At 42.8% G+C, this 15,711-nt stretch overlaps 1 protein-coding gene across 1 annotated transcript in view; it reads left to right on the top strand.

Annotated features, from left to right (window-relative positions):
* The window catches only part of SPOCK1 (SPARC (osteonectin), cwcv and kazal like domains proteoglycan 1), a 664,044-nt gene that overhangs the window by 584,017 nt on the left and 64,316 nt on the right, over window positions 1-15,711 (top strand).

The following is a 15,711-nucleotide window of genomic DNA, read 5'->3' as shown; positions in this document are numbered from 1 at the left end:
CTGATTTTAGAGCCTTTGATCCATACTGTCAATTTATTTGCCCAAAATGATTATTCCCACCCATTCATACTCTTACACATTAGCCATGTACTATCCTTCGATTCCTAAGGATAATTTTTAAATACACGATTAAATTATTTTTTTCTTTGTATGAAGATCAAATCAGTGTCTTCTTTTTTTTAAATCATTTTATTGGGGCTCATACAACTCTTACCACAATACGTATATACATCAATTGTGTAAAGCACACCTATACATTCGCTCCCCTGTCATTCTCAAAATTCACTTTCCGCTTGGGTTCCTGGAATAAACTCATTTTCCTCCCCCGCCCTCCCCTCTCCCCCTTCCCTCATGAACCCTCAATAATTTATAAATTTTTATTTTATCTTTTCTTACACTGTCCGGCTTCTCCCTTTACCCATTTTTCTGTTGCCCATCCCCCAGAGAGGAGAGTATATGTAGATCCTTGTAATCGGTTCTCCCTTTCTAACCCCCACTTCCCTCCCAGTATCTCTACTCTCACCAGTGGTCCTGAGGGGTTCATCTGTCCTAGATTCCCTGTGTTTCCAGATCCCAACTGTACTGCTGTGCATCCTCTGGTCTAACTAGGTTTGCAAGGTAGAATTGGGATCATGATAGTTGGGGGGGAGGAAGCGTTTTAGAACCAGAGGAAGGTTGTGAATTTCATTATTGCTACACTGAACCCTGAGTGACTCATCTCCTCCCCACTACCCCCTCTGAAAGGGATGTCTGGTTGTCTACAGCTGGGCATTGCGTTCCCATCATGTGCTCCCCTCATTCAAGATGATATGATTCTGCCCCCCCCCACCTTTGTTGCTCGAAACCTGGTCCCCTTGGCCCTTCATGATCACACATGTTGGTGTGCTGCTTCCATGTGGACTTTGTTGCTTCTGGGCTAGATGGCAGCTTGTTTACTTTCAAGCCTTTAAGACCCCAGACACTATATCTCTCGATAGCTGGGAACCATCAGCCTTCTTCACCACACTTACTTATGCACACATTTGTCTTCAGCGTTTATGTGGGGAAGGTGATCACACCATAATGGTTATTGTTCTTTGGTGTCTGCTACCCAATCCCTTCAACACCTCAGTATTACACAGGCTTGTGTGCTTCTTCTCTGTGGGTTTTGTTACTTCCAAGCTAGATGGCCGCTTGTTTGCCTTCAAGCCTTTAAGACCCCAGACACTATATCTTTTGGTAGCCTGGCACCATCAGCTTTCTTCACCACGTTTGCTTATGCACACGTCTGTCTTCAGCAATCATGTCAGGAAGGTGGGTATCATGAAATGACTGTTTAGCTGAGCAAGGTGCTCTTGTATTAAGGGAATGCGCTCAAGGAAGACCAATGTCCACCTGCTACCCTACTACTGCACCTATAAATATATGCACATAGGTCTATTTCCCCCATAATCATAAATAAATTTACATATGTACATGTCTGTATTTAGGCTTCTATGTATGCCCTTTGCCTCCTACCCCTTTCCTCTATTTCCTTATGTTTTCCTCCTGTCCCACTGCCATGTTCAGCCTTCATTCTGGTTTCAGTAATTCCTCTCAGTTACCTTGCCCTTGGTCACTCCCTACCAGCCCTCCCATCCCCTCCCTCCACTGGTTTTGAACCACTCGTTGTTCCCTTGTCCCTGGGTTGGCCAGCACCTCCTCCCTTCCCCTACCTCCCACACTCTCATGTCCCTCTGGGATCGTTGGTCCTGTTATTTTCTTCTCACATTGTTTGTCCAGCCTATCTTAGCTAGGTGGACCTGCAGCTATATTAATATGTGCATAAAATTGGGATGGCTTTGACAGCACCAAAGTGGCACATAAGAACACGGCAACAATGGCAGCAACGCCGACAAGCTAACAAACAAAAAAGCCCCTGACATAAAAAATTTAAAAGAACAAAACAAAACAAAAAGACAGAAAAAAGAAAAAACCCGTCAGTAGTTCAAGGTCTGTTTGTTGATCTTTAGGAGTATTTTCTGGATGAATGTGATGGGGTGCCACGTCCTGGCCCCAGAGTCCATTCTTTATGCTCCCTCAGGACCTCCTTGCTCAGCACGATTGAATTCTTTTAAAAAAATTAAATCTAACAAATTGCTCATTTGCTGGACCCTCAGATTGATTCATTTGAATGTGTATTTCTTTCATTAGTGTGATCAAACTCTACCCATGGCTCGCTATAATCCTTCTTCTGAAAAGTTTTTACAAAAACTTAGTCTTTATGGTTCTTCATTTGTAAATATTGTTTTACACGAATTCTGTAAAAATGTGACAATTTTTCCTTTGTGTCCCTCATCCAGAGGTGATGGCGAACATCTCTGGGTTTGGGTTGACTTGTTGAGGCATAGTCACAGAAGGTTCGTAAGCTCCATTGAGCCATCTTGGATTAAATCTTCACACTGGCAATTTGTCCCCAAATAAATGTCTGTTGAATAAAAGTTAAATGAATGTGAATGCAATAGTTGTGCCAAGCATTAATGGCTGTTGTCACCATAAGGGGCAGGACATTATCTGTTTGTTCATTTTCCCATCATGCTACCGAATCTGTGTTATATATGTGCCAGGCTGCCTATTAGGCTCTGGCGCTCAGTAATTGAAATCCAAAAGAGAGGCATTGACAATACAATGTGCTACTCATTAAAGGAACGGTACTGTGTCCCTTCAGAGCCTTGGTCCATCTTTAGGAGAACGTCTTTTGGACCCATAGCTAGTGCACGTGTGTCATAAGAGAACAGACACTTCCAGCTCCCCTTCTTTCTGAGCTGCAGGTGCCGTCTCTTCTTGCACACTTCCTTTGGGAGGCACATTTCAGCCCCGCCCCCCCCCCCCAGGGCAAATTCAGCTTGTAGGTAAAACAACAAAACAAAAACAAACCTTGCCTTGGATCTTTTTTACAGATGCTGGTCAATTTACCCTCCGCCTTGCTGTGGAGAGTGAACCCTCTGACTTCACTAGCAAACCAAGTTTGGAAATCGCAGCTAAGGTCAAGTGTACAGAGATGGTAGAGGCAGGCAGACTCAGGGCTTCATCCCAGCTCTTCCTCTTAGGAAATTTTAGGCATGTTATTCATCTTCTCTGAGTCTCAGGTCCATAAAGTTTGAGATGGGCGGGGGGTGACCACTTTATCAGTTTTGTTTTAAGGATCAGTAAAGATGGCAACTTAAAGCAGCTAGTGCAGCATGATGCTTCGGAACTTCGGGGGTACTTTTGACTCAGTGCTGGGCTGCTACCCCCAAGGTCCCAGCTGCAACCCAGGCACTGCTCGGCCGGGGAAAGGTGAGGCTGCCTGCTCCGGCGAAGAGTCACAGCCTTGAAAACCCTCCCTTTGGTCCCGATGAGCGGGCCACCTTCTATCACTACGAATAGACTTAGGGACCCCTTGGAGGACAAACAGCTCCGAGCTTGGCCACTAATGGAAAGACTGGTGCTTGCCATCCACCCAAAGATGCTGTAGAAGACTGTCCTGGACGTGGACTTCTGAAAGGTCACTGCCATTGAGGGCACGTGCTGTTGCAATGGGCTGGAATACAAGCCATGTTAACTGGTTTCATTTTTGTTTGTTTGGTTTCATGATTTCATTTTTTTCTAATATAGATTTATTGTTAAAGAAATTCGTTCAAGGTGACTTTTAAAAAAATCATCTTATTGGGGGCTCATACAACTCTTATCACAATCCATACATCCATCCACTGTATGTCAAGCACATGTGTACATTTGTTGCCCTCATCATTCTCATAACATTTGCTTTCTACTTAAACCCTTAGTATCAGCTCCTCATTTTTCCTCTCCCTCACCGCTCCTCCATCCGTCATAAACTCCTGATAATTTATGAATTATTATTATTTTGTCATATCTTACACTGTCTGATGCTCCCTTTGCCCTCTTCCCTGTTGTCTGTCCCTCAGGGAGGAGGTTATATGTAGATCCTTATAATTGATTCCCCCTTTCTACCTCACCTTCCCTCCACCATCCAGTATCATTACTCTCACCACTGATCCTGAAGGGATCATCTCTCTGCATGTTTACGGTTCCTATCTATACCCATTTACATCCTCTGGTCTAGCCAGATTTGTAAGGTAGAATTGGGATCATGATAGTAGGGGCAGGAAGCATTTAAGAACTAGAGGAAAGTTGTAAGTTTCATCATTGCTACACTGCACCCTGACTGGCTCATCTCCTCCCCATGACCCTTCTGTAAGGGGATGTCCAGTTGCCTACAGATGGGTGGTCCCCAATCTGCACTCCCCCTCATTTACAATGATATGATTTTTTGTTCTTTGATGCCTGATACCTGATCCCTTCAACACCTCGTGGTCACACAGGCTGGTGTGCTTCTTCCATATGGGCTTTGTTGCTTCTGAGCTACATGGCTGCTTGTTTAAGTCAAGCCTTTAAGACCCTAGACGCTATGTCCTTTGATTACTGGGCACCATCAGCTTTCTTCACCACATTTGGTTATGCACTTGCTTTGTCTTTAGCGATGATGTTGGGAAGGTGTGCATCATGGAATACCAATTTAATAGAACAAAGTGTTCTTGCATTGAGGAGGTACTTGAGTGGAGACCCAATGTCCATCTGCTGCCTTAATACTAAACCTATAAATATATGCATGTAGATCTATTTTCACATTATCATATGTAAATAAATTTTCATATATACATGCCTGTCTTTAGACCTCTATAAATGTTCTTTGCCTCCTAGTTCTTTCCTCTATTTCCTTATACTTTCCTTGTCTCACTATCATGTTCAGCCTTCATTTGGGTTTCAGTAATTTCTCTCAGTTACATTGCCCTTGATCCATCCCTACCAGGCCTCTCACACCCTCCTTGCCACTGATTTTGTATCACTTGTTGTTCCCTTGTCCCTGGGTTGGTCAGTACCACCTCCTTTCCTCCCACATCCCCCCACTTTCCCATGTCCCCCCAGAACCATTTGTCTCGTTGTTTTCTCCTCCAGACTGTTCAACCAGCCTATCTTATCTAGATAGACCTGCAGAGATAATATGCACAAAAAAACAAGACATAGCAAAACAAAGTGACAAATGAAAACAACAAAAAAACACCAATGACAAAAATAATAAAGAAATATATAAAAAAAGAAAAAGAAAGAAAAACCTCTAAATAGTTCAAGGTCTGTTTGTTGCCCTCTAGGAGTGTCTTCCAGTCCAGTGTGATGGGGTGCCATGCCCTGGGCCCAAAGTCTATCCTTGGCTCTCCCTCAGGACCTCCCTGCTTTGCTTGCCCCCTGCTCTGCCGCTAGCCCTTAGTGTTTTGCCTCGGTGTGGTGGGGTCAGATCTGGATAATACAAACACTGAGTCTCCAGTATTGTCCCCTTTAGGGCCATGTGTCAGCAAGGGACGTCGTGTCTCAGAGTGAGGCCAGCCATATGGTCCACTCTGTGCATGGGCTGTTCTGAGCAGGGATATCCATCCTCCAGGCTTGGTGGGCCAGGATGCGCTCCACTCTCTCTTCCTCCCCCTTCATTTGTTCCTGTGTGCTCTGATCAGACATGTCCCTCTCCCTGAGCTGCAGCTTCAGTGCTGTCCTCTAAAGTAAATTATTCTGCAGGGAGGGGCAGCTGTCCACATAGTTGGGATTGGGGTCGGGCCCCCAGTCCCCTCCATTGGCTCCCTGCTCCATGTCGGCATGCTGCATTCACATCCAGGAACACCGGATTGAAGTCTGGTCCCTCTTTCCCTGTGGAGATACGAACAATACCCTTCCTGGTGACTTTTATGTCAATCAATTCACTAGAGTCGGTCTGAGTCTGTTTGGATCATGAGACACTTGCATTCTTTTTCCCACTGAGAATGACTCAGTCTCTCATGATGGACATTACATTGACGGGACTCTCAGAACGATGGCACGAACAAGATACAGTTGTTAGGTGCCATAGGGTAGTCTGGGTTCTCCTAGTGAACCAGTGCACAGCAGAACGAAGCACTGCTTCATCTTGGGCCAACCTCACAGTTGGTGCTCTGTGTGAGCCCATTGTTCCAGCCACCTTAGCAGTGCATTGAGAGTCTCCTCCTTTTTCCCAACATGCTGCCCTTCTCTAGGACCTAGTTCCTTCTGATAACACGTCGACAGTCTGTGAGATGATAACATGAAAACCAAGATAGCTACTTCGATATGGACAGTTGTCAATTGAAAGAGACTTGTGCCATACAATCTTTCTTCCCTGTAGATAAACTCTGTTTGCACCCAATTATAGTGAGTAGTTATTAAGAAGATCAGGGAAGAGGTCTCCTCCCCCCGTGCCCCCAGCTAATACAGCTTGATGACCCAATCTTTTTTTTGTAAACTCAATCTTGCTTATATGGCCATCTCTGAACTAGGCTCCCATCTCCTTGAGGAGCACTTTGATGGGCATTGCCAGTATTTGCCTTTCAAAGTCTCACTTTCTTCTTGGTTCTACAATATCCACTTCCCTTTCTAATTGACACATTGCCTGTCCAGTGAGTCAATGTCTTTAAAGTGGCCATTAGTCACCATGAAGTCTTGCTCTCATCCCGGAGTCAGGTTTCTGTGAGCGATCTTGCATATGTCCGTTTGAGCATTGATTCTGTCACTCACTGCTCTGAGGTCAGTCTCCGTTCCAGAGGGCCACTGACTGGATGGGTGAGAAGTTCACACCTCACTACTCCCTGCAGTCCAAGATTCGTCTGCAACTTTTCTACCTTAAAAAATGGAATTGGATAGCAAACTGACCTCTGAGTTGATAACACACGAGGTAATCTTCCCACCAACATATACACTCTGTCTTGGTATCCTCGGGCGAACCTGGAGAAGCCTAAAAGGCCTCCTGCTGGTCAAGAGGAGCATTAATAGGTTTGTGAAAACACTCAAAGCTACCAAGCCCAGGGTCACCATGCTGGACGGAGGTTTTACCAGTACAAAGTCTTTGCCAGATCTTGTATTTTGTCATTGAGAGTCAGCAAAGGGCACTGGAATGAATTAAATTTCTTCTGAGACATAACATATAGTCCAGTGAGAGTCGAGCCAAGATTCTTTTTCTGCTGCCTCAGATGGCCAGAGCACATGTGCCTCACCACCTAATTGCACTCATTCAGCCCTCTTCCTCTGTGCCTGGGAAGTAACCTGCGTCCCACAGAGGGCCTTCAGAAGTAGGTACACGTCTCCTCTGACAACTGACCCCTGGGATGTCAGAGTCATCCTCACTTAGAGAAAATCAGAGGCGGAAACCCCTCACTCCTTCAGCCGCGTTTATAGGGGGATGGAAGAGATGTGTTTCCTGAGAGATGAAGGCGATTTGATTTTGAGGGTGATGTTTTTATTCCGATCACAGTGCTTCTTAGACACCTAATTTCCTTTCATTGCCCTCCTGGAGGTCCATTTTCCTTATCAGTTCTTTCTGAGCTGAGTTATCAGCAGGAAAGCCAGATATCTACACTGTGATTTATCATGTTGTACAGGATAATGAAGCACATGGATTGGATGGGTGAATATTTGGGCAAGAGGGGAGAATACAGCCAGACAGGATGCTAATAAGCTAATCTGGCAGTCATGGCACTGATAGAAGAAATGCTCATGCTTAAATAGACTTATATTTAACTATTTTAAAATTAAACTTTCACCAAACCACTCAATACATGTAATATGGTAGCTACTAGCCACACATGACTATTGGATTTTTTTAATTATTATTGAAGTTAGTTAAAATGAAATGAAACCAAAAGTTCAATTCCTTGCTCACATGAGCTACATATCAAATGTCCAATAGGCACACATGACTCGTAATGGCTGCCATGCCGGACACTGAAAACATAGAAGACTTCCAGCATGACAGAAAGTTCTACTGGGCTGCACTGCTTTGAAGTGTGATCATTGGCTCTACCAAGAATCCACCTCAGAATTCTCTTAACAGTAACCTCCCTTGAACATTGTTATAAGCATTACATTAAGGTAAAACTGGAATTCAAGCTTCTGACTACATTATTAGTGTAAATTGGAAGCTGTTTTTTCTCAAGGGAATATCTCTGGGAATAATCTATTTCCTGTTACATGCGGGTGTGCGCACACACGCGCGCGGGCACACACACGCACACACACACACACACACACACATCTAAACAGAGCAAACCCACTGTTAATTCATGGTGACCCTATATGGAGGCTGTAACTCCTGGCTTTCTCCTGATGAGGGGCTGCTACGTGTGAACTGCTGACCCTACAACTAACCATTTACTTGACATCTCCATTCACAAATCAAAATTCAAATAATGACTTGAAAAGAAGATTTACATTTTGTGAAGTAGAGGTCCCAGAACACTAAGTTTCCCATTAGAAATCTTTGCCATATGGGCCCTACTACAGTACTCCCTCAATGCAAGAACACTTTGTTCTAATAGCCTGGCATTCTGTGATACTCGCCTTCCCAACATGATCACTGAAGACAAAATGGATGTGTAAACAAATGTGGTAAACAAAGCTGATGGTGCCCAGCTATTCAAAGATATAGTGTTTGGAGTCTTAATGGCGTGAAGTTAAACAAGTGACCATCTAGCAGGGAACCAACAAAGCTCACATGGAAAAAGCAAACCAGGCTGATCGATCACTAGGTGTCCACGAGATCAGGTGTCAGACACAGTGCCAGTCAGAGTGCAATAAAGAAAGCATCATCAAAACACACAACATTTCTCTAGTTCTTTAATGCTTCCCCCCAACCTACTATCATGGCCCCAGTTCTACCTTAGAAAGCCGGCTAGACCAGAGCATATACACTTGTACAGATAAGAGCTCTCCACACATGGAAATCAGGATAGATAAACCCCTTAGGAACAATAAGTGGCGTACTGATATCATTAATTTGGGGATAAAAGGGGGAACCGATGCAATGATCCATGTACACCACCACCCCATGGGGAAGAACAACAGAAACGTGGGTGAAGGGAGACAGTAGGTGGTGTAAGGTATGAAAATAAAAACAATTTATAATTTATCAAGGGTTCACAAGGTTGGGAGGGTGGGGATGAAATGAAAAAAAGAGGAGCTGATACCAAGGGTTCAACTAGAAAGAAAATGTTTTAGAGATGATGATGGCAACAAATGTACAAATGTTCTTGATGCAATTGATATATGGATTGTTATTAGAGCCCTCAATAAAGTGATTTATTAAAAAAGAAAGAAAGAGATCCTTGCCACTGTCATCATCGCTGGTCGGTGACACTGTCCTCCAGGATCTCGAGCTGAGCTTCAGATTTGGTCACCCACATGGTAATCTTCAGGAAATACAGCAATGTGGCTGGGACTGGTGACAGTAATCTTTTAGGGTGAAGAATCGATTTATGAATTCAATATATGTTTATTAATGCACCAGGTACTGTGTCAGGTGCTGAAGAACCTGTTCTCTGGCTGGTTTAGACATAGGCACTAGGCCTGAATGGGGTGGTGGACTTGCAGGGTGCAATTCCTTTTTGTTCTCCATGGACTAGGTGGTGCTATTAGACCCAGTTCCTCAGACTGGCCACTGGGAAGCAGCTTTGGATTCATCTGGCCTAGGCCTGGGTAGAATCAAGGAGTTGGTTTCCTACCTCTGTGTTATAATGTAGCCCTATGGCTTACTCAGGGTGGAAGTAGGATGCATTTCCTGTCCTGGTCCTTCCTACACTGAGCATGAAGATTCCTTCTCTACCCAGTTCTTTCCTTCAACCAGCCCTGCTCCCTACTCTGTCCCACCATGTCCTCAGGTATACTGAAATTCTCTTCTTATGGACCTGGGTGTCTCCCTCCTATTTAAAAATAATTCTGCCATTTATCAAAGTTAATTTTCGTCCAAGTTTTTTGACTGACTTCATGAGCCCCACTTTTCTTGGCCTTGTAGTACTGAGCAGTAGTACTGTCTCCTCAGTTCCCTTCAAGCTAGAAGGTGACCCTGTGATGGATGAGCATCATCACAGACTTGACAGATAGACAGGCTTGGATTGTATTCTTTGTTCCATTGCTGGCAGGAATTACCTTTCTGGATTCAGTTTTTACTCCTCTGTGAAATATAATAGTGTTCTCATGACACCTTTGCTAGCACTTCTCAGGAAGGTTTGGGATTTCCTTTTTGCAGCCGAGTACATGAACTATATTGCATTTACCATTGTGTCAACAGAATCGGCCATAGGACATAATAGGTGCTCACCAAATCCGCTGACTAACTGTTCGATGAACTGATTAGAAGTGGATGATGTAGGCAAAGGTATTTGTACGCAGCAAGTGCTTTAAGTGTGTGTCTCTTTCCCATGGTGTTGTGATGATTGCCGTTAAGTCCTTCTTTCCAGAAGCTGCCGTGCAGCCGGTTTTAACTCCTCTGCATGGTAGACATGACGAACATATCATGGCAGCAAAACATATTCAGTCATGTTCTTTTCTCTGCTTAGATTTTTAGTTTTACTTTTGTTTCAAGTGAACTCCTCCAGGGAGACTAGTCTACACAATAGAAAATACATGTTTACAATTAAGATGTCCAGATTCTAGGGTAGTAATGGGAGAAAGTGCGCTATTTCCAGTGACTGGATCTCTGGTGTTGCACTATTCTGCCATGTGATCCAGCGTCGTTCTGTGTCCAAGGCATGATTTTCCTAATGCTGATCCCTATTCTTTGCTTCCAGCTTTACATCCCAATCACCAATGATTATGCAAACATCTTGACTGCATGTTTGATTAGTTTCAGAAGACAAAAAGTAGTTAAAAATTCAATTTATTTGCCTTAGACTTTGGCGGTTGCTAAGCGTATCTGATTACTAGTTCTATTATCTGGTCTTCCTTGTACACAAATGGACATTAGCTTGTCATAGACAGTGTTATACTTCAGAATAAATATTGACATGTTCTTTTAAACAATGAATCTGACATCATACCTCCTCAATTATCCTTTCGGCCTATGAGACCATATGATTCACAAAAAGACAATACTAACTCACTAGTGCCTAGGATATTGATCTTCAAGTGTTACATTTCATGCTTAACAACTTTTGATTTTTTAAAACAATTTATTAGGAGCTCATACAACTCTTATCACAGTCCATACATATACATACATCAATTGTATAAAGCACATCTGTACATTCTTTGCCCTAATCATTTTCTTTTTTATTCTCCTCTTTTCTTTTAACTTTCGATTTTAAACAACATAAGCAGTGACAATATACATAGCCCTCTCCAGATGGAATACACAAATACACAGGGATCAGATGATAGAGCAAACGCAATGTCATTACTCAGAACAATGTCAAGGACCAACTGTGGAACAGGCCATCAATGGTCATATGCAAATTGAAGCTAGAGAAAAATTAAACAAATCGAAGTATGACCTTAAGTATATCCCACTTGGATTTAGAGATAAATCCACTTGGATTTATTAGTTTACAAATAAATTTGACAAATTGAGCACTAACGACTGAAGACAGGATGAGTTGTGGGATCACATCAATAATATCACATGTGAAGGAAACAAAAGTAATTAAAATACAGAAGGTAAAGACCAAGCTGTATGACAGTAGAGACTCTGGAGCTTGTTCTTGAAACAGAGTAAAGTGAACGGGAGCAATGAGGAAATCAAAGCGCCAAAGAGAAGGTTTCCAATGGCAGGTCAAGGCAACAGAGTGAGTCATGACAGTGGCCTGCACGAAGACCTGACATTAGAAAGCCACAGGGGAAGATCGTGCTCAGCGTTTCCCAAGGTGAAAGACCCGAAGAAAACATTCACGTCTTAGTCACAGTATTGCAAGATTCTCCGGAGAAAATAGTGAATATGTAGGAAACAGCAAAAGAAAATGGAAGAAATACACAGTCACTGTATGAAAAATCATTGATCAATATTCAACCATTTCACGAGGGAACATATCATCAGAAACTAATAATGGTATTGAAGGAAGAAATACAACCTGCACCAAAGGCATCTGAAAAGATGAATGAATGAATGAACAACTAACTAAATAAGGCTCCAGAAATGGACAGAATGTTAGTTGAGATGTTTTAACACATAAATGCACTCCTGAAAACAATCTTTTTTGTATGCCAAGAAATTTAGAACACCACTTTCTGGCCAACTGCTAGATGTAATATGGAAGAGGCCCATATTTCTGAAAGGTGATCCACCAGATGAAATTATGGAAAAGTATCATCGATATCACATGCAAATAAAAGTTTGCTGAAGCTCATGATAAAACTGCTTCAACAGTACATTAATAACAAGCTGCTAGAAATTCAAGCCAGATTTAGGAGAGGTCATGCCATACCCTGCTGACACCAGTGATATCATTACTGATCCTCGATGTATCTCGGCTAAGCGCAGGGAACACCAGAATGATGTTTACCTTGTTTCACAGACCTTTCCAAGCCATTCGAATGTGTGAATGATAACAAATTATAATAGTGGATGATAGCAAAGAAAAAATCATTTAAATGTGCTCATGCATGACTAGTACATAGACCAAAAAGCAAGACTTTGACTGGAACAAGGAGGGATATCACAGTTTAAAACCAGGGTTGTATTATTTCACTATTCTTATTGAGTCTGTATGCCAAGCACATATTATGAGAAGCTAATTTTTTTCCTTCATTTATTGGGAACTCTTACAGCTCTTATCACAATCCAAAATACATCCATCCACTGTGTCAAGCACATTTGTATATAAGTTGCCATCATCATTTTCAAAATATTTTCTTTCTACTTGAGCTCAATCCTCCCCACTCCCTCCTCCCTCCCATTATTATTTTTTCCATGTCTTACACTGACCACTGCCTCCCTTCATCCACTGTTATGTTGTCTGTCCCCTGGGAGGGGGTTATATGTCGATTGTTGTGATCGATTCCCCCCTTTGAGCAGCTAAATTACATGAAGAAGAATATAGCTCTAAGATGAGAGGAAGACTCAATAACAATCTGCAATATACAGAAGATGTATCTCTTCTTGCTGAAGTGATGTAAACATGAAGTGCTTACTGATAGAGATCCAAGTTTGCAGCCTTTAGTGCAGATGACACTTCAACACAAACAAAACACAGATCCTCCCAAATGAACCAAAAATAACATTGTGATACGAGACAGGTTGTCAAGGATTTCATTTTCACTTGGATCCACCATCAATGTCCATAGAAGTAGCAGTCACAAAATCAACTGACATATTTTATTGAGCAAATATGCAGCACAAGAACTCATGATCCTGTGAAAAAGCAAAGGTAGCACCTTTGAAGAACAAAGTATGCCTGAAGCCCAACATATAGTATTTTTAATCACCTCCTATGCATGTAAAAGTTAAGTAACAAATAAGGAAGATCAGGGAAGAGTTGATGCCTCTGAAGTATGGTGGTGGCAAAAAAAAAAAGCCCATAAATAGACCATGGACTGCCAAAAGACCAACCCTATCTGTGTTCCAATAGGATAGCCAAGAATAGAAAGATGCTGCATGTATTTTGAACAAGAGGGACCAATCCCTAGAGAAGGACACTGTGCTTGGCAAAGCGGAGGGTCAACAGAAAAGAGAGGAAGGCCCTCCATTGGGTGTGTTCCACGTGAGTGTAGCAAGGGGCTCACAGATAATGCTGAGAGGCTGGTGCAGGAGCAGATTGGGTTTGGTTCTGTGGCGCTATGTTCTCCTGGGAGTCAGAACTGAAACGATGGGTCCTAACAGCAACCACAATGGAGAAGATAGTAGTGAAAAGGTCATCTTCTGCCATGCTTTGCATGAATAACTTAAACATTGCTGTGGGTAAAAGGTTGGTACTCCTTTTATTCTAAGGACCTGGGGAAATTTCATTAATCTCACTGAAGTTCCCGGATCCCAGCTTTAAATCGATGTAGTGTTTAACAAGAAAGGAGCAGTCAATTGTAAGTTTTTCAGTAAACTGATGCGATGTAGTGCTTATGGGATTTATCTGTCTGGCTGATCAGCAGCCGAACATAATTTTAATTACACCTGTCACCCTCGGCTGCTCTCTCTCATTCTCTGCTGACCTTATCAGGGCAAGGGTACTCTGCACTATAGGTTTTATTTGCTCAAAAAAACAAAGTTTTCTTTCTTGTATTTTGAGGAGCTGCTGGGCACGTGAATTTCAGAGGAAAGCTCCCTTCTTAATACAAAGTGACTTAACAGGAAGTGCAAGCTTTTACCTTGCATGTCTGACTGCAGAAATCTCCTACAGACTTCCTTACAGAGCAAAGCAAGGCGAGTGTTAAAGTTAGCGAGGAAGGTTATATTGATGCTTGCTAATTAGATTTCATTTTCACAATGTAGCCTGCTATGGTACTGTGGTTATGTGAGTTTTACTACTTTTATTTGTATTGTGCTACAGAAGCAATTCTTGCTAATTATACTCAATGAATTTATAGGGCAAAATGTGTAGACCAAGAAGTAGGAGTTTAGACAAAACAAGAGGTGACTGCATGGTTTTTAAATCAAAAACGGGTTGTATTTTTTCACCATACTTATGCAATCTGTGTACTGAGCAAATAATCCAAGGAGCGAAACTCTGAGGGCATCACGTTTTGAGGAAGTTTCATTAACAATCTGCAGTATGCAGATGGGAGGGACTTGACTGCTGAAAGTAAAGAGCGCTTGAAACACTTCCCGATGAGCAAAGACTCTCGCTTCCAGTGTGGTTTACACCTTCACATGAAGAACCTAACCATCCTCACAACTCGACCGGTAACCAACGTAGTGATCAATGGAAAGAGTTTCACCTTGTTATGGACTTTATTTCCCTTGGATCCCCAGTCGACATCCATGGAAGCAGTAGTCAACAACAACAACGATGCACTGTCATGCCGAGCTCTGCTGCAGAAGACCTCTTTAAAATGATTTTAAAAGGTAAAGGTTTTGCCCTGAGGAGTAAGGTGCACCTAACTGAAGCAGGGGCATTTCGTCCACTCATATGCATGTAAAAGCTAGCCAGTGAATAAGGAAGACCAAAGAAGAATCGGTGCCTTGGGATTATGATGTGGGCGAGGGATGGTGACTCCACCATGAGCTACCAGCAACATGAACACATCTGTATTGTAACAGGTGTAACCAGAGGGTTCTTTAAAGAGAGGCTGTCATGGCTGTTGTACTTTGGGCATGCTGTTAGGTTTGTCCAGCCTCTGCAGAAGGACATCCTGCTGGCAAAGTGTCAGCACGAAGAAGTAAGCCCCTTGGTGAGATGGATTGTTTCAGCAGCTGCAACAGTAGACTCGAACATTGCAACACTTAGGAGGATGGCAGAGGACTGGCAGTGTTCTATAGCAGGCACAATGAATCACAACTGACTCATGGGCTTCTAACGACAAGAACAAATCTCCCCAAGGAGCCAGATCAGTTGTTTCCTTTCAATCCTGTGAGCTCAGAAAACGTGACGGGCCTGGGTATGAGAATCTTTCGGGATGACAGAAGATTGACTGGGCGCTGTATTACAGATGAAAAGACGCCTTCCTCGTGTGCCCCGGGGCTTCGACAGCACAGTTTGACTCTCATGTGTGTTCTAAGCCATTCTTCTAGGCGCTATCAGGAATGAGTCACACTCTTTTACGTCAGTTGTTCTGAAACATGTGTTTTATGTTGCTAATTTTAGAGCTAAAAACTTGTCTCCACTAGCTGTCAAGCAATGGCTTCCTGAGTTTCTTTGGAAGATATCACCAGAGGCATGTAGTCCCCTGTTCAAACTCCAGATCCTGTTCTTTGGTGGGTGACTGATTTGGAATTAA

This window comes from Tenrec ecaudatus, chromosome 2 (assembly GCF_050624435.1).
Source record: "Tenrec ecaudatus isolate mTenEca1 chromosome 2, mTenEca1.hap1, whole genome shotgun sequence".
Classification (NCBI taxonomy): Eukaryota; Metazoa; Chordata; class Mammalia; order Afrosoricida; family Tenrecidae; genus Tenrec; species Tenrec ecaudatus.
The sequence above is the reverse complement of the archived record's forward strand: the minus strand, read 5'-3'. Positions and strand labels throughout refer to the sequence as shown.